The sequence below is a fragment of the Staurois parvus genome, unplaced genomic scaffold (genome assembly GCF_062004578.1).
Source record: "Staurois parvus isolate SC_StPar_1 unplaced genomic scaffold, SC_StPar_1.0 ptg000580l, whole genome shotgun sequence".
Classification (NCBI taxonomy): domain Eukaryota; kingdom Metazoa; phylum Chordata; class Amphibia; order Anura; family Ranidae; genus Staurois; species Staurois parvus.
The window spans coordinates 2,350,513-2,376,112 of NW_028318376.1; positions in this window are offsets into that span (position 1 = coordinate 2,350,513).

A 25,600-nucleotide genomic window follows, 5' to 3' on the forward strand; every position below is an offset into this window, starting at 1 on the left:
CTTTTTATTTTTCACGCTATAAACAAAAAAAGATCAAAAATTTTGAAGAAAAACGATATTTTTTATTTTCAGCTATAAAAAATATATAGTAAACTCAAAGTTAGTTATAAATTTAGGCCAAAATGTATTCTGCTACATGTTTTTGGTAAAAAAAATCCCAATAAGTGTATATTGATTGCTTTGTGTGAAAGTTATAGCATCTACAAACTATGGTATAGATACTGCACTTTACGCCATTTTTTTGCTATACAGCGCTGCGCTAGTTTAACTGACAATTGCGCGGCCATGCAATACGGTACATAAATGAAATTTACTTCCTTTTTTTCCCACAAATTGAGCTTTCTTTTGGTGGTATTTGATCACCTGTGCGTTTTTTATTTTTTGCGCTATACAAAAAAAAGGCTGACAATTTTGAGGAAAAAAAACAATATTTTGGACTTTTTGCTATAAAACATGTCCAGTAAAAAAAAATGTAAAAATCAAATTTAGTCATAAATTTCTGCCAAAATGTATTCTGCGACATGTCTTTGCTAAAAAAAAAACCCCAATACGTGTAAATTAATTGGTTTACGTGAAAGTTATAGTGTTTACAAATGGCGGGAAAGATACAGGGATTTTTAATTTTTTTTTATACTAATAATGGTGGCGATCAGCGATTTATGGTGGCGATCAGTGATTTATGGTGGCGATCAGCGACTTATGGCGGGACTGCGGGACTACGGCGGACATTCTGACACGGGGGGAACTGACTTGGGGTCACTGACATCCCCAGTGACACCAATACAGTGATCAGTGCAAAAAAAAAACACTGACACTGTACTAATGGCACTGCGGAGGAAGGGATTAACTTTATTATTCAGTGAAAGGGTTAACTGTGTGAGGGGAGTGTTTTACTAGGGGGCGGGGGTGTGTACTGCACGGAGACACACTGATCTGGACAGATAAACTCTTCTGTCCCGATCAGCGTGTCAGGAGCTGTCAGGGAACTGACAGAAAGCACAGCTACTGCAGCTGTACTCTCTGTCAGTGATTGCCGCTAACAACTGGCTGTGACCCGGCAACTGACATCCGTGGCCGTGATCGGCGGGACAGGTAGGGCGGCGGCGTGCCTTGCGCGTGCCCCCTACCTGTTTTGAAAACACACGTTTTAAAACGTGGTTTTGCCCAGCCGTGCCGCCCTGCCACCGTATTTCTACGGTGGCTGGGCGGCATGTGGTTAATAACAGCATGGATTCATTTATTATACTGTATATTTATTTAAAGCACCGTGGTTCAATGATGTGTGGTGTCAGAATACTGTGTATATATACAGTTGTGCTCAAAAGTTTGCATACCCTGGCAGAAACTGTGAAATTTTGGCATTGATATTGAAAATATGGCTGATCATGCCAAAAAATGCTCTTTTATTGAAGGATGATGATCATATGAAGCCATTTATTATCAAATAGTTGTTTGATGAGGTTGCCTGTGGGTTTTTCTTTGAATTCTTCTATCAGTTATGGCTGCAATCTTTCTTGGTCTACCTGACCTTGGCTTGGTATCAAGAGATCCCCAAACTTTCCACTTCCTAATAGGTGATTTAACAGTACTTACATCTTAAATTGTTTAAGAGCCACAGGCTCTGTCTCCGGCCACACCCTAATGCGTTTCGTCAGCAGTGCATAGAGAGCGTTCTTAACCATTTCAATACCAGGCAATTTTACACCTTCCTGCCCAGGCCATTTTTCACGTTTCAGCGCTCTCACACTTTGAATGACAATTGCGCGGTCATACAACATTGTACCCAAACTAAAATTTTATCATTTTCTTCACACAACTAGAGCTTTCTTTTGGTGGTATTTAATCACCGCTGGGGTTTTTATTTTTTGCTAAATTAACAAAAAAAAACAATACTTTGAAAAAAAAACATGTTTTTCTTTGTTTGTGTTATAAAAGATTACAAATAAATAATTGTTCTTCATAAATTTAGGCCAAGATGTATTCTGCTACATGTCTTTGGTGAAAATAACCCAAATTAGGATGTATTATTTAGTTTGTAGGAAAGTTATAGAGTTCACACACTATGGTATAGATCTGAAAATTGATCAATCCTGAAGTACTGACAGCCAATCTAATTTCTTGAGGTCCAAGAAAGTCAGAATAGTACAGATATCCCCCCAAATGACCCCTTTTTGTAGAGTAGACAGTCCGACGTACTTCATAAGAGGAATGGCGAGTTTTTTGAAGTTGTATTTTTTTTGTCATAATTTTTCGGAAAATGAAAAAATTTAAAAAATTATTTTCAATATTTTTTTTTTTACATACTGTCACCAGTGCAGTACAGCATCGTTATATAACTGGCATGGCGGTGAACAGGGACACTGACTGGTGACAGTATAAAAAAAATATATATATATTTTTTTTTATTTTTTTATTATTTTTAATTTTTTATTACTTTTTTAAAAAAAATTTAAGATTTTTTTTTCATATTTTACTATGACCAAAGTAGTACAATGTTACCATAGTAACATTGTACTACTTTGGGGAAGTGATCAGTATTTTTTTTTTACACAATTTGCTTATAGCAAAGAATTACTTTGCTATTAGCAAGCATTTACCTGAATGAAATCGATTCATTCAGGTTTTTTCTTTTTTTTTTTTTTTTTTTTTTTTTTGTGCTTAGCTGTGATTTGGCCACAGCTAATCACATGACATGTGACCTGCTGTGACCATTCACAGCTAGGCACTAGTATACAATGGATGGCATGAATGAAGCCATCCATTGTATACAACTGTCATGTGACCTGCTGTGATTGGTCACAGAAGGTCACATGGTACCGGCAACGGGGGCCGGTACTCAGATCTGTCATCGGCCGTGTCCAAGGTACACGGCCGGTGACAGATCGCGCCGCTGCGCGGCTCTGCAACCGCGCAAACTGCGCATATGCGGGAGCACGCCAAATGGCGTGCACTCGGAAAGCTGATGCATTTTTACAGCCGCCAAACAGCTATAGGCCGGGCTGCTAATGGTTAAAGACACAACTCCTTCCTGATTGGCCAAATTACTACAGCACCAGGTGCAATGTATTAACCCTAATGTATATGATCTAATCTATACACCAGACTACCTCATTGCAGCAATGCTATCTTGTATACAGATAGACTTACTGTCGGCTGCCCTCGACCACCCTGGCATCCCTAACCACACATCACACCAGACCCTGACCGCTTCAACCCTGGCAAAACGACCATACGAAATGTCTCAAATGACGTAGTCTCGCACTGGAGCGCTTATGGCGCAAAACCAGATCCCCTTGTGCGTTCTCCCTCTACAAAGCTGCCTTCCTCACCTACACCACCTCCCTCCACGCCGCCAAGCAAGCCTATTTCATAACCCTTATCAACACCCTCTCCACCTGTCCTCACTGGCTCTTCTCCACTTTCAAATCCCTGCTCTCTCCCCCCCCCCCCACCCCCACCCAGTACCTCACTCACCGCCCACGAGATTGCCAATCATTTCCAAAACAAGATTGACGCAATCCGTAAGGACATTGTCAACTCACATTCTACCTCTCCACCCAGCCCCCCACCCTCCATCAACCCCTCAATCCTCCCCTCCTCCGACCTCATAGCGGCACTAACCCCCACTATGCCTAACGCCCCGCACACTATCACCTCCCCAACGCTCCGCTCCTTCAGCCCAGCTACCCCTGAGGAGGTCTCTAAGGTCTTCACTGAAGCCCGCCTCACCACCTGTCCCTTGGACCCTATCCCCTCACAGCTCCTCCAGTCACCCCCCCTCCATCATTTGCTCCCTCACCCACATCTTCAATCTCTCCCTCTCCACTGGCACTTTCCCCTCCCCTCTAAAGCACACGCACATCACCCCCATACTCAAAAAACCCTCCCTTGACCCCACTGACTTGAACAACCTTAGACCCATCTCCCTGCTACCATTCACTTCCTAGCTGCTTGAGCGCCTGGCCTACAATCGCCTATGCACCCACCTCACTGATAACAACCTCCTTGATCCTCTACAGTCTGGCTTGCGTCCCCTACACTCCACCGAAACCGCCCTACTTAAAATCACCAACGACCTGCTAACCGCCAAAGCTAATGGCCATTACTCTGTCCTCCTGCTCCTTGACCTCTCCGCGGCCTTCGACACTGTCGACCACTCTCTCCTCCTTACTAAACTGCACTCCCTCGGCATCAGGGACACTGCTCTCTCCTGGTTCTCCTCCTACCTATCCCAACGCTCCTTCAGCGTCAACTATAACACTGCCACCTCCCTCTCTCTCCCCCTCTCTGTTGGAGTCCCCCAAGGCTCTGTCCTCGGACCCCTCCTCTTCTCCATCTACACCTCCTCCCTTGGCAAACTAATACACTCCCACGGCTTCAATTACCACCTCTATGCCGACGACACACAAATTTACCTCTCCACTCCCCACCTCACCCCCTCACTCTCCGCCCGCATCGCCCACCTTCTGAACGACATATCAGACTGGATGTCGCTCCTTTGCTCAAATTAAACCTGTCCAAAACTGAGCTCCTGGTCTTCCCCCCCCCCCGCGCCCCCCCCATCCTCTCCATCACTACTAACAACACCACCATCACTCCCACCCCACATGCCAAAGTCCTGGGTGTCACCCTGGACTCAAACCTTTCCTTCCTACCTCACGTCCAATTACTATCAAGATCATGCAGGCTCCACCTCCGCAACATCTCCAAGATACGTACATTCCTCACCCCAGACACTACTAAACAACTCGTACAATCCCTCATCATCTCACGCCTGGACTACTGCAACTCCCTTCTCACTGGCCTACCAAAACAAACGCTATCCCCACTCCAGTCGATCCTGAACTCAGCGGCTAGACTCATCCACCTCACCAACCGCTCCACATCTGCCACCCCCCTCTGCCAATCCCTTCACTGGCTCCCGATTGCCCAACGCATCAAATTCAAACTGCTAACTCTGACCTACAAAGCCATTCACAACGCCGCCCCAAACTACCTAACCGACCTGATACCCAAATACCACACTACCCGTGCCCTTCGCTCCTCACAGAACCTCCTACTCTCTAGCTCCCTGGTCTCCTCCTCCCACGCCCGAATGCAGGATTTCTCCAGGACTTCGCCCATCCTCTGGAAGTCCCTACCCCAATCCATCCGACTGTCACCTACCCTCCTCACCTTCAGGCGCACCCTGAATACCCACCTCTTCAGGGAAGCCTACCCCACCCTCACCTAACAACTGACCTCCTCCACTCCTCCCACCACTCCATCCCCCACAGCTATTTCCTCCTGTACCACTTTCCCCTCCCTCCTAGATTGTAAGCTTGAAAGAGCAGGGCCCTCAAACCCCTTGTGTATTGTATTGTTTCTGTCTTGTCTCATGTTCTGTCCCCCTTGCTATTGTACAGCGCTAAGCAAACCCTTTGGTGCTATATAAATACTGTATAATAATAATAGTATAACAACAGTGTAATTACAATGCAATAGCAATCAGCACAATCACAATCTCAATACATATCAATGCAATAACAATCAACACAATCATAATTAAACATTCAATACCATACTAAATGTGTTCTAAACAAATATTATTATTACGCTGCATCAATAAATAATAATGAATAAACAATAAAATATAAATAAATAATGAAAAATAAGTAAATAATAAAATAATATAATAATAAATAATAAATAAAAGTTAAAATTAAAAAACTTAAACATCACTAATAAAGCAATTTAAATCCAGTTCTACATTCAATCCCTTAGGAGTCAAAGCTTCAGTTAAATAGATCCATTTAGTTTCACATTTAGAAAGCTCTCTCACTCTATTGGAACCCCTCCAAGCTTTAGGGATAGATTCAATAGCCCAAAATTTCAAACCGGTGGGGTCACAATTATGATATTTCTTAAAGTGTAACGACACACTATGGTATTTATAACCCTTACTAATATTCCTCAAATGTTCCAATATCCTGACCTTAAGCTGTCTCTTGGTCGCGTTAGGGTGTGGCTATCGGTGACATCATCACGCACGCACGCTGTCCCACGTGTCCGAATCACGTGGTTGCACCATCACCATTTTGGATGAGGGCAGGCGGGTGAAATGCCGGAGACAGAGCCTGTGGCTCTTAGACAATTTTATGCTTTATTGTTTTATACTCATTGTGAGTGCGGTTTTAAGGGGGGTTTTTTACTTCAATAATAAATTAGTTGAATGATATTGCACAATGGCGAGTATGTTTTTTATTCACATGTACTAATTGGATATGAGAGGATTTCCTTTAAGCCGGAGCATTGTGGTGGATTGCTGGATATTTAAAGATATGCTGGTTTATCACCAGCACATGGTGAGTGTGCATTTTGATGGGGTGTTCTGAGCACTGGATGTCACGTTGGTGAAGGAGGATCTCATTATTACATTAATTAATTTATCAAAGGATCATTTATGAACTTTTTAATGGACTTATTTATATTTTTTACGTGCACATTGGTGGTGGATTTATTAATTGATTTATTAATTTATTTATTATTTATCTGAATATTTATTTAAATATTTACTTATTTATTGGTGTAGGGTTGCGCTATTATTTGTGGTTGGTTGTCTTCACATTTTTATGATTTAACAGTACTGACTGGCATATTCAAAGCTTTGGACATCTTTTTATGTCCTTTTCAATCTTTATAAAGTTCCATTACCATGTTACGCAGAACTTTTGACAGTTCTTTTCTGACCCCCATGGCTCAGTATCTAGCCTAGTCAGTGCTTCCACGTAAGAGCTAACAAACTCATTGGCTATTTATACACTGACAATAATTGCAATTTAAAAAGCCACAGATGTGGGACATTAACCTCTAATTGGCATTTTAACCCGTGTGTCACCTTGTGTGTCTGTACCAAGGCCAAACATTCCAGGGTATGTAAACTTTTGATCAGGGCCATTTGGGTGATTTCTGTTATCATTATGATATAAAAAGGAGTCAAACAACTATTTGATAATAAATGGCTTCATATGATCATCATCCTTCAATAAAAGAGCATTTTTTGTCATGATTAGTCATATTTTCAATATCAATGGCAAAATTTTACAATTTCTGCCAGGATATGCAAACGTTTGAGTACAACTGTGTAGATATATATATATATATATACAAATAATTTTTTTGTTTTGTTTTTTTACCTCTATTTCAATGTTCCCCTCTGTACTTGGCCCACGTCTAAAATTACCGTCCTCTTAATCAATAGGGTCACAAACTCTCACGTAATCACCTGCCTCTTTTTTCACCATGATCCCTATAGTTTTAGGGCTAATTCACCATGAAGTTACCACATAGCGGCTGGTGTGCAGTGTGGTCCGGTGCAATCTAAGTGCATCTCATTGCTCGCTTTTTTTAAAACTTTATTGAAATGTCACACAGACATTTCATTACGTTTGACTGGCCACTGCGTGGTATGCGGTGGTGGATTGTCTTGCCCTGCGCTGGGTTGAAAAAAACATTGCATGCACTCAGGGGCGGACTGACCATTTGGAAACTCAGGCACTGCCCGAGGTCCTGGGGTCAGTAGGGGGCCGCATGAGATGCCCCTGGTACCTTTTTCATAGGCTTTTTTGAGTTTGGGCAAGGACACAGGGGCCCCATGATCCCCTATTGCCCAGGGGCCCCATGAGTTGTCAGTCCGCCCCTGCATGCACTCCTGATTTCAGCGTACACCATTGCAACAGAGTGGTGTGACCTGGACACGTGTTTTGCCTTGTCATGCGGGGGACTGCACTGAAACAGCCACCCAACTCAGTCCCGCTGCATCTGGTGTGCATGAACCCCGAAGGGTCTGGACAGAAAAAAGCAATATCATTTTCACTAAGTGCTGTACAACAAATAGGATAATTTACTAAAACTGGAGAGTGCAAAATCTGGTGCAGCTCTGCACAGACACCAATCAGCTTCCAGGTTTAATTGTCAAAGCTTTATTGAACAAGCTGAAGTTAGAAGCTGATTGGCTACCATGCACAACTGTACTAGATTCTGAATACTTCAGTTTTAGTAAATCCCCCCCCCCCCCCTAAGATTGAGAATATGGTGTTTTTCAGTGAGTATGCATTTGAAGTTATTATTGTAACTTATTATAAAGTGAACCTAAATCTAAGGTTTGGGTCTGCTTAAAACAATTAGACATCTATTGCAGAGGATGAATGAGGGTAATCAGATGTATTAAAGACTGTATAAGCTTACCTTTTCAGTATAAGAAAGAGACCTCGTGTGCAGTGCTCCAGTTCTGGGTCATATGACCTCAGTTCTGCACAGTGGGGGGTAAGGTCAGCACAACTTTCAGTTACTTTGAGTGAAGAGTCAAAGTGTCTGCTGACTCCATTACCCCTGTGCACTTTATCACATGCTGTATAAACATCATGCTAACAGAATTATACACAGATTTGTAAGCATTCTCTGTTCTGGCCATCTGTATTTTGAGGAACGTGATTAGCAAAGGAAATCTTTACTGAGGAAGGATGAAGGCTACCATTGTTGGCCTTCCTTTCTAAGAATTTCAACTGCTTTATTGTCATGTTAGGCCAATAGCTTCAGTACTTTCAATAACTGACCTGTAACAAATATAACAAGGTTAGGAGCTTTGGATTAACTCTGATTTTCTAATCTTCATGCTGTTTTGGGACAGTGGCTCAGAAAATACTGAAGACATAGGCTAAGTACAACAGTAATGGAACTTGCATTTCTGGAAGTAGATTGGCAATGGCAACCTAATATTTCTCCTAATGCAGGTACCCTTTGCATTCTCTGCATTAAAGTGGAACTAAACCTTTTCTCATCAGCAGTTAGAGCAGTCATGTGACTTCCATCAGTGTCCAGCCGAGCAGTGGTTAAAGCTTATAGCATAAGTTTTCATTCTCCTCCAGGATTGGCCCTGTGCTGATCACATGCACTCTCCCAAGAGAAAAAAAACCCTCTCTAGCAAAACACAGCAAGCTGAGCATGTGCAGAGTGGCTCCACATGATATGTCTTATCAGGAGATAAGAGGGGGACACTGGAAGAAGGGGAGGATCAGAGAAGTCAGGATCAAACAGAGTTTTTACACAATGCAGAGGATTAACGCCTTAGGTTCCCCAGTGAGTATAACAAGCATGCTTTACTGCATGTACAGACTGATTTTATTGTTGTGGGTTTAGTAACACTTTAAGGTAAAAAATACCTTCTGTGTCACAGCATCCCCCCCTTTTACTTGCACAGAGCTGGTAAGTGTGACATGTGTGTTATTTTATTTAAAAAAAAAGGGAAAACACTTTACAATAACTTTCAGCTCCTCTCCCCTTGAGTGACCTACCTCTACGATTAAGCCCTGCATGGGTGAAATGCATTAGTGGGGCTGCCCTAGGTGGAATGATGCAGTGTGTGCTATCAGTGCAATAACAGAAGTTGGAATTTAACACATCACAGATGTGCAGCCCGTTTTGTTTGTTGGAGCATGAGTTAGCTCCTGAGCAAAAGAGGAAGCAGGCAGCTTATGAGCAGTGAGGCATGGGGTGATCATAAAATCAGAGTCATATAGTAGTCATAAATAATGCTGCAAGGGAAGATGAGTGCCTCAGACAAAGAAAAGAAGCACTTTTCTCCATATGCTACCTACCGCAACACAGACATTTGCATATTTCAAACAACCAGTGTTATATTTACAAGAGATGTATTCAGCAAAAAATATTGCTCTTCAAATACGCCTTCAGTTAATGGCAGCGGATATCTAAGAAGAAGAGGTGGGGGGGTGTGGGGGCGGGGGGCTGGAGGTGAAGGTTGGAGAGCGAGCCCCCTTTTTTTTTCTCTCTTTCTCCTTTCACCCCGGCCCTCCGCGGCCGCACCATGGTTCCCTTGCCCCCGGTCCCTTCTTTCTCGGCTTGAGATAATGGGTGGGAGGTGGGGGCAGTGAGAATGTGGATCTGGCGGGCGGTCTGGAGGCCAATCATTCGGATAATACAAGGAAAGATGATACTTAAGTTTATCTGGGCAAATAAGAAACTGAAAATTAGGTTAGAGGTATTGTGTAGGGCAAAAGGGAATGGGGGTTTGGGTATGCCAAATGTTAAGAAATATTATCAAGCGGTGATATTATCACGAATAATAGACTGAATATTTAATTCCAGGTTGGGTGAATATGGAAGGGATTCTGAGTAAGGCAGAGTTAGGGAAGGTGGTTTGGGTACCACATAAATTCCACACATTTGAATATTAGTCCACTGACAAGAAAAGTTTTAAGTGTTTGGGATAGAATGTATAAGCAAAAGGGATGGAAATATAATTCAGGTATGATTCCCTTGGTGGGAACAGAGTAGTTCACCCCAGGGAAGGATAATATTTTTGGGAAATGGATTAAAGATCAAAATGTATGTTTGAAAGATATACTGAATTAGGGGAAATTGCACATTGTTTCTGACTTAAAGAAAAAAAAGATTTATTTTTTACATTAGATGAGTAGCGGTATGGCCAATTAGATCATTTTGTCTAAATGCTCCACAACCATTCAGGACTTTGGAGGATCTGTATTCATTTGAAAAACTGTTGAATGTAACTATAGTTCCTTAACAAGACACCTCCAGGATTTATAAGATTCTTATGGATATGGAGGGTACCAAACCTCCCCAAACCTCCCCAGTTCTTGGAAAAATGGGAACAGGAGCTTGGAACAAAATTGAACGAGCAACAAAAGAATAAAATAAGAATAAAATATTCAAATTAACACATGAGGTGATGAATATGAGCACAGTTGAAATTAATTACAAATATTTGGCTAGATTGTATATTACACCGAGTAAGGCACATATACAACAAGTAGATGTCTCACCTTTATGTTGGACAGGTTGCGGGGTAAAAGGGAAGAATGGTACACATATGGTGGGATTGCCCAAAAATACAGGATTGCTTTAAGGGAATATTACAATATATTCAGGAAATATGTAGGATTACTGTACAGAGATACCCATGGACATGTTTATTTTATAAATTTGAACCTTTAGTAAAACTGCATAAGAACAGGGTACTATATCATCTAATCAGTGCAGCTAAGAGCTTGATTCCCAAATTTTGGCTTGCCCCAGACTCTCCGAGAATAAATGACTGGGTTAACAGAATGGAAAGTATCTACAGGATGAAGGAGTTGTGTCATACTGAGGAGGAGAGAATAGAAAAATGTAGGAAAATGCGGAGTAGCTGGTTAAATTTCAAAACATCTCAAAGATATCTGAAACTGGTGGGAATATAGGTGGAAGAGTATTAGAGAGAGTTTTAATGGAGTACCTGACAGAGAGAAGGAGATAGGAGGGAAGGGATACAGATATAGATAGATAATCACAAGAAAGGATAGAAACTAGGATTTCAGTATGGACTGGGGAAATTGGAGGGAGGGTGGAAGGAAGGGTAGGGCAGGGGATAAGACTATGCAAATGGAATTTATGTATTGGTGAAGTTCTTTTTATTTTTGTGTGCATTAGATGCTCTTTTTGTATTGGAAAAAATAAATAAAAGAAAACAAAATGCCTTCAGTTTTGTTTAGGAAAATACATTATCTTTGGGTGACCTATATACTGTACATTTCAAAGATATTTTCAAACTTTGTTGCAAATCCATTGCTTTTTCTTTTCAGAAGAAATGTACATCATTTCTCCGTTAAATTAGTTTTTGCCTTTTTTTTCATCACCTAATAATACCAGTGTTTTAATAAAAAACTGTGCACCAGCTACATCACTTTTGTCAGATTGAGCTTTAGGATGTATGACTCTTTCATTGCATAGGACAACTCTACATGCAACAAAATATTTGGCACAGCCCACCAGAACACACAGCATGAGTGTTGTGGTCCACTGCAATGTTGCTGCATTGTAAGGGTTCTCTGCCAAACTGACATTCAGGAGCTTTTCTGCATTTTGTCCAGCAGCCCCTGAACTCTCCCTAATGTTTTCCTATGTGTCCATGTACACATAGTCATTTACAGTTGTTTACAGTCGTTTTTTGAACGCACCAAACTTGCGTTCAGGAGTAGATTTTATCAGCGTTTCAAACGCCCAACGCTTGTAAACGTGGTTAACCGTGTTTATAAGCAGTTGCATTTAGAAGAGTTTATTAACTGTTCCATATCCAGATGCTGTCCAGAGCTTTTTTTCATCATCAGAAATGCATGAAAAGTGTTTTCCATGTATTCAAATGGACCTAGTGCACCAGCACAGTCAGTTCCAGGTTTTGCGTGAAGGAAAAAATGGTAGAACGTGCTGCATTATGCTCATGATGGGATTAATAGCGAATACAACCAGAAAAGATAGCTAATCTCAACACATATTGCTCTCTCTGCTTCTGCTCTCTCTATTCCTCTCAAAATGTCTGAAATAGTTAATTTTTTACTGTTCTGGGCATTCTGGGCATTTTGGAAGGTCTCCTGAGGTTATCTTAAAAAAACGCTTCTAAACGCAAACACTCATAAACACACATAAACGCTCATAAACGCAGTATACAAACGTGGCTAAACAGACTTTTTTTAACCTACGTTTTCCAGAAGTCAGTTTCCATCGTTCAGAAGAGTTTTCCAAACGTCCCCTTGTACATGAGCCCTAGTGTTTGGGTGACTTGTAATAAACAATCGCACTGCAGTACCCAATTTGCCATTCATGTTACTACACTGCGTAAGGGTGAACAGTCCTTAAATGAAAACTTTGGCAATTATATAAGTTATATAATTTTTATGAAAGCTGAATTCTTCTTTTCACTTATGTATTAATATTTGATTTGACCTTGCTAACTGTCATTTTATCGTCCTTTTGGTAATTTAACAAGGTTTCACACAGATATATTCCTAAGCACCTCTGTTGCAAAGCCTCCAATGGAGATTAATATGTGTGTGTTAGCTGGCTGAGGTCTTAACAGACAGAATTAATGAGTCCAGCTTCAAATTAATTAGATCACACAAGTCTTTTGGCCAACTATGTCATATTACTGCGCAAACTTATAGGTACAATTTCGTTTATGCAGCTGTGAGCTCTGTAGGAGTTTTAGAAAGTGGAATGTTATGCAGGGTTGTAGCAGAGATTCGTTAACAAATCTATTTTTATAGTTCATTAATTGCAGGTTAACTTTCAGTCTGTCCTGGAAATAAATAGTCCAGTAACACATGAATGCATGCAGTACGTCCGCCTTCCTGCAGGGCAAATGGCAATGCATGGCGTATTTTCATCTGCTAGACCAAACTGAGAGCTGACCTCTTCCATCAAGTGATAAACAGCCTGTTATAGAGGTTACAGCTGTTCAGGATGACAACAACATCAGGGTCAATCGTCTAGAAAGAAAACAAAGTCTTTATAATGTGTGCACTTTTCATTTCATATATATGCAGAAATTGGTTTTAAAGAGAGGTAAAAATACTACAAATAATAAAAAAAAGAAAAGTTAGCCAACTAATAACAAATTAACACTAAATGCAGAGTTTGAAAACTTCTTGCAGGAATCTGTTGATAGAAAACTATAGCCTTTTAGGGCCCACCCACACTCCTGCCTTGCAGTAATGATGAGCAGTAACTCATTGGCTTCAGGTGTTCCAATCACCTCCATGGCCACAGGTGTACAAAATCAAGCACCAAGGCATGCAAATTGCTTCTACAAACATAGAAATAATAGGTCTCTGGAGCTTAGTGAATTCGCAACTGGGAACAACAGCAACTCAGCCATGAAGGCCACGTAAAATGACAGAGCGGGGTCAGCACATGCTGAAGTGCACAGTGCACAAAATTCGCCAACTGTCTGCAGAGCCAATAAGTAAAGACCTCCAAATTTTATGTGGCCTTCAGATTAGCACAACAACAGCGCATAGAAAGTTTAATGGAATGGGTTTCCATGGCTCAGTAGCTGCATCAAAGCTTACATCACCAAGTGCAATGCAAAGCGTCAGATGCAGTGGCATAAAGCACGTCGCCACTGGACTCTAGAGCAGTGGAGATGTGTTCTATGGAGTGACGAATCACGCTTCTGTCTGGCAATCTGATGGATGTGTCTGAGTTGGGTGGTTGCCAGGAGAACGGTACTTGCCTGACTGCATTGTGCCAAGTGTAAAGTTTGGTGGAAGGGGGATTATGGTGTGGGGTTGTTTTTCAGGGGTTGGGCTTGGCCCCATAGTTTCAATGAAGGGAATTCTTAAGGTGCCAGCATGCCAAGACATTTTGGACAATTTCATGCTCCCAACTATATGGGAACAGTTTGGGGATGGCCCATTCCTGTTCCAATATGACTGCGCACCAGTGCAGAAAGAAAGTTCTATAAAGACATGGATGGGAGGGGCCTGAACATGTCTCCAACAGGGTGCATGTTTTAGGAGCTACGGAGAACTGCCTAGATGAATGAATAGGAGAAATCGGGACACCTGGAGATGACCTATTCTACCTGGAATGTACTCCCAGGGTGGCATGATGTTGTGGAACAGGTATCAGTGGAGATAGGGTGCCGGCCATCGGGAGAAGAAGAGAGCTGAGGAGAGGCAGTTCCTGGCAGAGAGTGGAGCAGTGAATGCTAGGAGAGATCACGTGTTCACCATGGAGGAGCTCTGTGAGACGCTGGTCAGGCAGGAGAGGACCCGATAAAGGGAGAGCAGACCAGACCTGACAGGAACTCCTGGATCCCATGGAGGGTGACCCCCTCAATTAGAACCACCCCGGACCACCCCGAAGAGGAGGACAGAGACACTGTGTAGCACCCAAACATCCCGGATAGTTCTGGTTGGTGGAGCGGTGAAGCCGAGCAAGGTTGGGAGGAGGTGCTGCGTGAGGTTCCTCGGGTAGCGATGAGTCCAATCCAGTTTCATATGCTGAGCTTCGGGGTGAAAGTGGTCGGTGATAAACATTATTGAAAAGAAGCTTTAAGAGGTGTCACCTAGGGAATCCTAAAGAGATACAAAAAAATAACATCACGCTTGCGCTGATAAAGATAGAAGTATTTCACCAACGATATGATGAATAAATCTGTAAAAGGGGGAGGGACTAAAACCCCTCAAACAAATATAAGTGCAATTAAAAATATATGCCCCCACAAGAGAAAAGTCCAGAGGAACAAACCCCAGAGAGACAGCATGTAACAACTGGAAGACAGGTGACAGGAAATAATAATGGGATCAATCCAGACTGTCACTGGAAGTCTCTAATCTGAGCCAAGTGGAAGAAAGCATATATATGGAAAATTAATTTGATATAAAAAATATTGAAGAAAAAGGAAAAGTTTACAATTGTTTACAAAAACGGAAATAGCAGAAATGTTTGCAAAATTAGAACACTCCATGAAGAACCAAATGGTGGTAATACATAAAGATCTATCAAGAGTAGAATCAAGAGTAGAAGAAATGGAGGAAAAACTGGACAAACATACCCAAGTAATAACTAAGCTGGAAAGGCAACAGGAAGAAATGCGACAGGTGCAAAGAACAATTTTATATAAGAAGGAGGACAAAGAGAACAGAGACAGGAGGGGCAACTTGAGGATCTGGGGTTTGCCTGAGGTACTTCAAGGAGAAGATCTGATGGAGGTAATGAGGAAAGTGTTTAACCCAATGATAGACAGATCAGAAATAGACCAACTGAAAATCGACAGAGTACACAGAGTTGGACTACCTCATGGAGTGGTAAATGAAACCCCTAGAGATGTGATCGTGTGATTCCACTATTATGAAGATAATGCAAGTATCTGGAACAGGATAAAAAGGTTACCAGCAATAAAATATGAAGAAAAAATGTACAAATCTTTGCAGATATAGCATTGGAAACTTTGGCTAGAAGAAGACCTTTGAAACCACTAGTGGAACAGATGAAAAACAAAATGTACGACATAGCTGGGAGTTTCCAGCATGTGGATGGAAACTCCCATATGGATGGAAAGATGGACGCTCGGCAAGATTGAGGTTCCCAGAACTGCTGGACCTGTGTGAAAAATTAGAATTACAATGAACATTCCAGGATGGACAGTAGGGGTAAAGGATAATGTGCAGATAGAAGGAGAGAGATGCCAACAAATCCCTAAGAAGAGGATTCAACAGAGATAAGATGAGAGGTGTTGGGGAAGAGTAGAGGGGAAAAATATAAATTTGAGAGTATAAAGACATGGATGAGCAAGTTTGGGATGGAGGAACTTGACTGGCCTGCAGAGAGCCCTGATCCCAACCCAACAGAACATCTTTGGAATGATTTAGAGCGGAGACTGCGAGCCAGGCCTTTCCAACATTAGTGCCTAACCTCACAAACGCTTTTCTGGAAGAATGGTCACACATTCCCATAGACACACTCCTAAACCTTGTGGACAGCCTTCCCAGAAGAATTGAAGTGGTGGGCCAACTCAATATTGAACCCTATGGACTAAGACTGGGATGCCATTAACATTCATGTGAGTGTAAAGGCAGGCGTCCCAATACTTTTAGCAATACAGTGTATAATGTGCCCTATGTTTTGCTGTATTAAAATGGCTCAGGGGCATTTTAAGTGCTTTAAGGTACACTGCTAGCTGATTACATTAACGCATAAATAGGCCCTTCAAATTGTGAATATATCCAGCTTAAAGCATATAAAGCCAGGGACAAACATAATATAATGTAATATATCGCAGATTACCAGTCGTTAGATGTAGTATCTGCATTGTTTTTTAAGGCTTTTTCCTTATATTTTCTGTAGCGCCACCCCCCAAGGAGCCAATTGGTAACCTTGGATTCTCTGTGCCTCAACTCCAAAAACAACCTGGTCCCTCTGCAGTAAAAATCACTGCAAACATGGATAATTACACATGTGTAAAATACCTTTACCTGGCTGTGAATTACTAATCAGTAAATAGACACACAGTGATAAATGCTCTTAATCAATTGATATGGGTTAGAATCAGAAGGGTTAGTAAATCAGTAATAAACAATATTAGTAAACATTAAATGCAGTATAAATGATGATACCACTACACTAGGTTAGAGTACACTCTAAGTGGTCGGGTGGGATACAGCTTCTCCTAAGAGGTACCTCTTTAACAACAACAACAAAAAATCAAGGCCTCAGGTCAGCAACTGTTATTATTATTATTATTATACAGGATTTATATAGCGCCGACAGTTTGCTCAGCGCTTTACAATAAAAAGGGAGACAATACAGCAACAATACAGTTCAATACAAGAGGGATAGGAGGGCCCTGCTCCCTAAAGGCAGTCTTTAGTTCTGACTCTTCATCTAAACGTTGCAGCCCCTTGGCACGCGTTAATGGCATCTGTAAGGATGGCAGTCAGTATTAGGGCTGTGACATAGCTGGTAGGTAGTTCCTAACGGCTTGCTTTCTAACGGTGGTAACAAGCGGCTACAAGGCTCTCTCACCAGACCCAGCAACGCAACAGTGGTCTCTGCAATCAGGTAGCCTCTCAGTCTGGGTTGCCCATGATGACTCTAGTAGGTAGCTTTGTCCCTCAGTACTCGGGTCATGTTCTGTACCTTCTGACTGTCTCTCACACACCTTTAGGCTCCGTTGACTAGGTTCTTTCTCTCTTAGGTGGAGATTCCTTGACACACTCCTGTCATTATTTGGTGATCTGGCAAGTAAAACCCCCCTTTGTCTTAAGGTGGTTATGCTCACTCCACTGAATATATGGGGGAGCAACATAGCCACTCTTAAACAGCAGCATGGTCAACCAGTGAAGAGGGGAGTGTTAGATGGACTAGTAAACTGAAATAGACTTTACATAAGTGGCTGACACAATAAATCCTAACTCAAGCTAACACTTTTATGCAGTTACAGCAATAGTCTGTTTCTTTCAGGATTAAGATTTTACCTATATGAATAAAAGCTGAACATTGTAAGCACTCTTGCTAGTGTTAAATGGTTTGTTTCAACTTTGTAACTGCCATATTTGCTGAACACATTGGTCTGTTAAAGAACGTTGTAAAATAATAGACTTACTGGCAGGATCACCAACTAATTAATTTATGTTAAGGGGCTACTCATTAAAAATAAGGGCTACAGTCTAACGCTAGTGAGAGATTGCATCATAAATGTGATGTATGATCTTTCCCATTGTCCCACTTTAAATGAAGCATCCTTTCAAAGTGTGTAAAGTGAAACTTATCTGAAAACCAAAACTGGAAACATCATTTTTCATCTTTAATATTGACATCAATCTCACACATCCATGTCTCCATGCTTATTTTGTTGCAACATCACTTTGAAAAATACCCCTAGCATTTCTAGCCATGGCCATCTTGAGTAAGGGCAGATGATGTAGCATTTACTTCCTGGAATCCATCTGCCCTTAGCTCAGGCATGCATGCAGGAGGGTGTGTTTAGTTAAGAAAAGTCCTCCTCCCCTCTCCCAGATGAAAGACAAAAAATGCCCATTAAGACTCTTGGGAGTTATGACATAATTTTGATCTAGGCAAGAAACCAGGAAGCAACTGAAGAAATGTAAACAAAAAAGTTTAAAACAAGTAAATATAATATACAGTACCTTCCTATATATTTACTAATGCTAGCAGCATAAGGATTAACAATAGTTAATGGTGATTGAGAGAGTTTCATTCTACTTTAATATTCTTAATTATTTATACTGGGGATAGTCATATTTAATGACTATGTACATGGTGTGCTTCATGCTTAGTAATGTGGCCATGTTTTGCTGTATCTGTCTCAGTGGAAATATGTCAACCTTATCAGACAATCAGAAATGATAAAATCTCTCTGTGGTTCATTAATGGTTCTAATTATATATTAGATATGAGTGTGTTTTGACATGCAAGCATGATCTGGCTTTTCTTGAATATAAATATCTTTAAGATGCTAAAGAGTGCCTCCAGAGATTCTAAGTTTTGGCAAACTGAGCATACAAGTCTAATTGTTTCCAGAGAAGTGAGAACATTAAAGAACAGATTCTTCCAGCACCATGAGAAAAAAATTATGATTGATACAGGTTTTTGTATCTCGACTCACTGAGAAACTCTTTGATCTTTTCACAGATACATTTTGTGGAAGGAAATGATAATCATTCATAATCAAGACATTCCTCGTATCTGTTTAAAGGTGGCTAGCAAAGAACACTAGTTTGAGCAGTATTCCCTTGAATGTTACACACAGGGGCAGACTGACCATTTGGAAACTCGGGCACTGCCCGAGGGCCCGGGGTCAGTAGGGGGCCCCATGACATGCTCCTGGTACCTTTTTCATAGGCTTTTTTGAGTTTGGACAAGGACACAGGGTCCCCATGATCCCCTATTGCCCAGGGGCCCCATGAGTTGTCAGTCCGCCCCTGGTTACATCATATCTCTTTACCTGTTTGGAAATTAGTGGGTTAAGCTTGAGGGTGTATTTGGTAAGAAACACCATTCCCATGAATGATTATCTTTCTCCCTCTATGTATGACTGCAATGAATGAGTCAGTTGTGGGTTCAAGCTCCATCTAACTATGACTTGGATATGGATATGGATGTCTTGGTTTGGGTAGTTTTCCTAGTTGAGTTTGGCATCCACAAGAGCTTTTTATCAATGTTGGCATCTACCAAGGGTGGAGGAAGGACACTGTGATAGTCCTTCAGATTTTTCCACTATCTGTTTTTGAGACCATCAATAACGTGCACGATTTCAGAGATTCTTTTCAAGCTTCTTGAGCTTGGTTACAATTCATATGGATGGACAACAGTTTGGAAAGGTGAACATATTTTCCTATTTTACAAAGTCTTCTCAACAATTTCTGTAATATCTAAAGTGGAACTTTAGTCAGGAAATTAAGTCCTGCTAAATCACTTCAGGCTTTTGCAGGGATAGCTGTAAAACATTAAAAATAAGTGCCTAAACTGTTTAAAATCCAGTAATGCACTGTCTCATCCTGCTCTTGGCATGCTCATCTGCTCTCTATTTTTCTGCACTGTGCAGAAAATGTAGAGGCCGATCTGCTGACAGCCTAAAGATTTACTGGTGTTCAGGGGATCTGGGCTTCAGCAAAATGGCATCCTCCAGCAAGAAGAAACAGGAGCAATGCTGGAGGTAATTTACAGCACACACTACTTTTTGTAGCATAATTGTTAATGTGGAATGTATGTTCCTTGCTAAAGAAAATTATTTTTTATCAAGTTGTTATGGCTTAAGTTCTGCTTTAAAGTTTCATGTTGCTGCAGAAAGCCAAATAACACCATGGAGATGGGATTTTAGGTCAGTCTGCTTGAGTATTCTTGGATTGTGAAATGGTGCACTCATATCTATAGATACCTATAGGTGGTAATGAACACTTATGATTTTTGTTTGTATGTACATTCTCAACAATCAGATTTTTTTATGCACTGTCATAGTCAACAGCAGGCCCAATAATGCACACATACAGATTAAAAAGTTATCAATGCATCACACAGTTGTGAACTAGCACCATTTGAAAAGAAAAGCTAACTTGGGTATATGTGTTGACACATGCTTGGCTCAAGGTAAGTATGCATGCCTTATACTTTTTAGGCCACTGGGTAAGCTGAAATTCATTGTAGTAATTGGCACTGCTATGGTTACAGCAGTGATCCTCTGGGTCCTGATTGTGTCCAGTATTGCCACCAATCATAGAATGCATTGCAATTATCTCACTGGATACAATGTGTTCACTGATTTGAATAGATGAAGGCTGTGATATCACTAGCTGTGATATCTCCTCCACATCATATACTAGACATTTCCTTGTGTAGACACTCCCTATTAATATGGCTTTTGACATAATGGGGTTTATTTACTAAAGCTGGAGAGTCCAAAATCAGTCTCCCTTCTGCATAGAAACCAATCAGCTTCTAACCTCAGCTTGTTCAATGAAGCTTTGGCAATGAAACCTGGAAGCTGATTGGTTTCTATGCAGAAGGGAGTCTGATTTTGGACTCTCCAGCTTTAGTAAATAAACCCCAATATGTTGCACAGAGCATTTAATTTACACAGGTTCTCACTTGGTGACATTCTCCTCTCTGTTGAAGGTCCCTGAAACTGCTGTTTGGGAGAGCAGGTATTGAAATAAATGGCCAAGCCTAGGTGTGTCAAGCAGACAGCTTGTCTGCTTAATTAAATCTAGGAGATCCTGTGCCCCGCAGATGGTGGGAGATGAAGTTGATCGCAGCGGGAGGCACAGACAGCCCATGTCCTATAGCTGGATAATGCGAGATGTGTCGGCACCAGGTGTTTGAGGTTTGGTTGAATTGAAGGGACAATATATTTTCCCTATGCTGCCAGAAAGGGTCAGACCTTTTCCTCCTGTGTGATGGACACACAGCAGCTGAGGGCTGCATGTCTTTCTAGAAGGAAGTTAGAAGATAAGCACAACTGCTAAGAAAGATAGTCTTGTATGGGCTGTGCTCTGCTTTCTAAACTGCTGGGACTTATAGTTTCATATTGTCTATGTGGCTTCCTGGACACTGGGACTCTCCCCCCTGCTCTCTCTTCTCCTCCCCTGCTGTTGTGCTGTCAGAGGTCTTGTGCTGCGGCCAGATCCTACAGACCCCTCTCCATCCCAGGACCCATGGACCCCTGAGGAGCCTGGCTGGCCTGCCACTGCTACCAGCCCTTTGCTCTCTCCACCACTCGCCAGAGTGTGACAACTCCTGCACTGAGGATTTAACCTGGACTTAACCCTTGCCCGCCAGAGTTCTGCTTCCTTACTGTGTGCCAACCCCTGCGCTGAGGATTTAACCCGGACTTAACCCTTGCCTGCCACAGTTCTGCCTCCTTGCTGTGTGCCAACCCCTGCACTGAGGACTTAACCCAGACTTAACCCTTGCCATCTAGACTTCTGTCTCCTTGCTGTGTCCCAACTCCCGTGCTGATGACTTAACCCTTGCCCACCAGAGTTCTGCCTTCTTGCTGTGTGCCAACCCCTATGATGAGGACTTAACCCTTGCCCAGCAGAGTTCTGCCTTCTTGCTGTGTGTCAATTACTGTGCCAAGGACTTATTCCTTGCCCGCCAGAGTCCTGCCTCCCTGTTGTTGGCGCAGACTGTGCTACGGACTAACCCCCTTTGTCTACTGGGCTTCTGCCTTCTGCTGTGTGCCCAACCTGGGTTATGGATTTAACCCCCTTTTGCTTAGCAGAACTTGGTTATCCTTGTTGTGTGCCCCACCCTGTGTAATGGACAGGGGCGGACTGACAACTCATGGGGCCCCCGGGCAATAGGGGATCATGGGGCCCCTGTGTCCTTGCCCAAACTCAACAAAGCCTATGAAAAAGGTACCAGGGGCATCTCATGGGGCCCCCTACTGACCCCGAGCCCTCAGGCAGTGCCCGCGTTTCCAAATGGTCAGTCCGCCCCTGATAACGGACTTAACCCTTTTTTTCTACCAGAACTCTGCTATACTAATCGTGTGCCCTCGCTATCATTTAATAAAAGTCTTGTGTGTCCCACTGCTCTACTTGTGTGTTCTGTTCCACCCAGGGGCGTCCCTAGGGTTGATGTCATCCGGTGCGATAACACTTGGTGACACCCCCTCTAACGATCCCCGCAGGATGGATCGGATCTGTGGAATAAGCATAATGGATCTGACTCTGATCCATTATGCTCCCCAATCCGCAGATCCAATCCATCCTGTCGGCATGCAAGCTAAATGGGGTGACACCGGACCTGCTCCACGAAAAGGTAAGTTGTAAAGAAAGCCGACGATCCCTGCAGGATGGATCGGATCCATCCTGCTGGGATTGTCGGGTTGCTTTACAACTTACCTTTTCGTGGAGCGGGTCCAGTGTCACCCCACGCGGTAGGTGTCACACGGTGCAGCGCGCACCCCCCTCACCTGCTGGGGGGCGCCACTGGTTCCACCCATTCCTCTGTCACATATGGAAATAAAAGTTTACATTTACTTTAATTATATTTCATGCAATGATACTATACATGTACTTTTTACTGGCTCTGTAACTTCCTGCTGTCCATCTTGAGTGTAATTTCATCAGAGACCAGTTTTTCTTTATAGAGAGCTTCTATTTTATCACAAGTTGATATCTAGCACTTTTTAATTCAGAAGGGGGATACATTTTCTTTCAGCCAGCACCTAAAATCATCTAGAATATGCTTTGAGTGATTGAGTGATATTACATTTAATTAGATAACCACTCAAATGCAAATGATCGGACTTTATATAACTCACAGGTGATCATGTGAAATAGATTCTCTCTTTATATTTTGGGAATGATGATTTGTGATAAAGATGCCAGAATCTTCACATGCACACATTTGGGAGACACTGATCCTAAAATACAGTTCACATTTTGATGGAAGTGTAGAACTACCCCTGGAGGAGCCGCTTGTAATTTTGCCCAGGTCTCACCTTGCTTCACCCCGTGGCCAGACGCTAGTATTTTCCACAGCCAAGTACACACGTCTGCTCTTAGTCTCCAATGACCAGTCTAGGGTATGTTGTTTTTTGAGTTTTATTGTAGAATTAAGGATAGGGGTTAGGGATTTTAGTAGGATACTCCAAAATTAGAACTATTCACAACTGAGGACATCTACTGTATCTGATCTCTTAGTTAAGCATTATTGAAGTCGTTGCTCAAGGCAGATAGAAGACTTCTCTTTAGATTAGAGCAAATAGTAGTTTAGGATTGAGCAAAGTCCCTTGGAGTAGCAATGGTTAGACAAGCTCTTCAGAACACTCGCCAGTGTTCCCTTTTCTGTGCTGTGCTGTGATTGATTAGTTAGGTCTGCTCATGATGCACTGGTGTTGTTTGAGTTCTGCTCACCTTCAGGAAGCTATGAGAGCCTTCCAGAACATGGGTAGGGGCTAGGCAAATGAACAGCATGAATATGGATACAGCCATGGCCAATGGCAGGGAAAAGCAGTGCTGTTGCATGCTGGGAGTGGTATTTATGTTCTGTGAGAACATAGGTTCAGTGTCTTTCCCTGCAGTGGATTGCACCAAGTCTGGCTGGAGGCAAGCTGCCTCATTGGCTGCCATGCGGCCTCAGGTGGGTTGACCTGAGGGTCTGAAGTTACCTGAGAGTGACCCTGGTTCTACATTAAGCTGACTGAGGGGAGCTGTCTGTCAAAGATCTGTCTGATATCACTGGAGAGAGTCGCTTGGAAGATTGGAAGGAGGCAACCATTCTGTCTTTGAAATTGTGAGTACAGACACTGAGAGATCTTGGAGACTTTGTGTGCTTTGCTACCCCTCTGGTGCTTGATAGTCAGTGTGGGTCTGAGGAAAGGGAACACTGACTAGTGTTCTGAAGATCTTGTCCAACAGGCGCTGCTACAAAGGACTTTGCTCATGTCTATTAATTCTGGACTGCTATAGTCTTCCGTAACAAGTCTGCACCTGAGGAGCCCTGCAACTAATACTACTGTGAAAGGGACTTTGCTCACTCCTAAACTGCTTATTGCTACACTTCAAAGAGAAGTCTGTTACGTGCTTTCAGTCAGGACATCAATACTGCTTGCATAAGAGATCAGCTAGATGTCCTCAGTGTGAATAGTTCTAATTTTAAAGTATCCTACTACAATTCCCCATCCCTAGCCCCAGCTCTACAATAAAACTCCAAAAAACAAACATCCCCTAGACTAGTCATTGAAGACAATGAGTGGAAGAGTGTTTGTGTTTATTTGACTGAAGAAATACACTGTGCCTGGCTGTGGGAAGAAGTAAGGGATAACTGGGGAAAACATACAAGCAGCCCTCACGAGGGTAGTGTTACACATTTATCTTGTTTTTCTTATACCAAGAATTATAAACATGATTGGCTTCAGAAGAATGCCTGACACTCTCACTTTTAAAACCAGCTTTGTCTGAGTTTTGTAATAAAATTGCTTTACCTGTGACTGTCTTTCTGTCCCACACAGCAGCTACTTCAACTTTTACTTTGCATTATATTCTCTACATGACATATTTAAGACACAGGCATCTGGTACATCCCTATTGTTTCTCCTGTTAATCACTGAGGATGAGCATTCTAAATTAGACAATGTTGACAGTAGCATTGGCTTGGCCCCAGTAATCTCAGCAGAAGTACCGCTCACAGGCTTGTGGTATGTTATGGCACTCTTATCCTAAGAAATCAGTCATGCTGTTCCAGAATGAAATGACAGGTCACCCATGCCAACCTGTCTTGCCACTGCATGAAGATACTGATCAAAGATCTATCCAAACATGAACAGCAAGAAGTGAACAATCACCACTAGAGATGAGCGAAGTATTGAAAAATTCGATTCGGCTGATTCGGCGAATTCCAGTATGAAATTCGATTCGATGCGAATTTCATCGCTACGAAGATGGCTTATAAAAAGGGTTTCTAGGCTTCAGAGAGCCTTTAAATTAGTGCAGAACACTGTACCTTTAATTTAAATGCCCTTGGAGATCAGGAAGGAGAAGGAGAAGGAGAAGGAGAAGGATGAGAAGAAGGAGAAGGAGAAGGATGAGAAGAAGGAGAAGGAGAAGGATGAGAAGAAGGAGAAGGAGAAGGATGAGAAGATGGAGAAGGAGATGGATGAGAAGAAGGAGAAGGAGAAGGATGAGAAGAAGGAGAAGGAGAAGGATGAGAAGAAGGAGAAGGATGAGAAGAAGGAGAAGGAGAAGGATGAGGAGAAGGAGAAGGATGAGAAGAAGGAGAAGGATGAGAAGAAGGA